The following is a 257-nucleotide window of genomic DNA, read 5'->3' as shown; positions in this document are numbered from 1 at the left end:
TACGATAGAATTTTGCTCCACAGTAAAGAAAGATGAAATCATAAAATTTGCAGGTAAATGGATGGAACTAGAAACTGTTATACTAAATGAACACAGACTCAGAAAAAAAATCAACGTATATTTTCCCTCATATGTGAATCCTAGAACCAAATCCTGATAAGTGAGTGTGTATCCAGACATAACTACAGGAACCAGGATAATGGAAAGGAAACAGGGAGGCAAAGGAAAAGAAAGAACCTGAAAGAGAAGAACAGTAG

The sequence above is a fragment of the Nannospalax galili genome, unplaced genomic scaffold, assembly GCF_000622305.1.
Source record: "Nannospalax galili isolate Female #2095 unplaced genomic scaffold, S.galili_v1.0 scaffold842, whole genome shotgun sequence".
Classification (NCBI taxonomy): domain Eukaryota; kingdom Metazoa; phylum Chordata; class Mammalia; order Rodentia; family Spalacidae; genus Nannospalax; species Nannospalax galili.
Note: the sequence above shows the minus strand (reverse complement) of the source record.